This window comes from Nanorana parkeri, unplaced genomic scaffold, assembly GCF_000935625.1.
Source record: "Nanorana parkeri isolate BGI_ZX_2015 unplaced genomic scaffold, ASM93562v1 scaffold795, whole genome shotgun sequence".
NCBI lineage: Eukaryota > Metazoa > Chordata > Amphibia > Anura > Dicroglossidae > Nanorana > Nanorana parkeri.
Window position 1 is genome coordinate 589,454 of NW_017307063.1, and position 523 is coordinate 589,976.

Consider the following 523-nt stretch of genomic DNA (forward strand, 5'->3'; position numbering starts at 1 on the left):
AACACACACAGCATTTAAACATTCACAGAAAAGCAGAGGGCTATAATGTGCAAGGAGGGAGGGGGTTGTGCTAGGTTTTGCCTGATGAAGGGGATCTTGCTTGGCCCCAAAACATCATAGTCATGCGATAATGTGCACATACAGAAAAAGAGTGAAAAAAGTAAAAAAAGTAAATAGCAAACGATTGTGCGGAGCTAGGAGTGACAGCTAGCTCCACCCAATAGTTTCCTATTGTCCGGCGGCTCTCCTGCTGTAAAATAAAAAAGAAAAAAAAACTCTCCCGGGCGCTCTGGGAGCCTCCCGCTCCCGGCCGCCCAGGAGAGAAACAGGGCTGTGTCTTTTTTTCTTTATTCTGACACGCGATGTCAGAATAGCAAAAAAAAAGACATTTTCCCATTGAAAAGCATTCGGACATTACTATTGGCTATTTCAATTTGCAATAGCCAATAGTAAACTAGCATTGTACCCGCCCTCTGCTAATGGACCTGATGGGGAACTGCAGCAGAGGGCGGGTACAATGCTA

General features: G+C 45.1%; 1 protein-coding gene across 1 annotated transcript in view; it reads right to left on the minus strand.

Annotated features, from left to right (window-relative positions):
* MCHR2 (melanin concentrating hormone receptor 2) overlaps nucleotides 1-523 on the minus strand; it is a 57,202-nt gene that overhangs the window by 43,180 nt on the left and 13,499 nt on the right. The gene's annotated exons all lie outside the window — the stretch shown is intronic.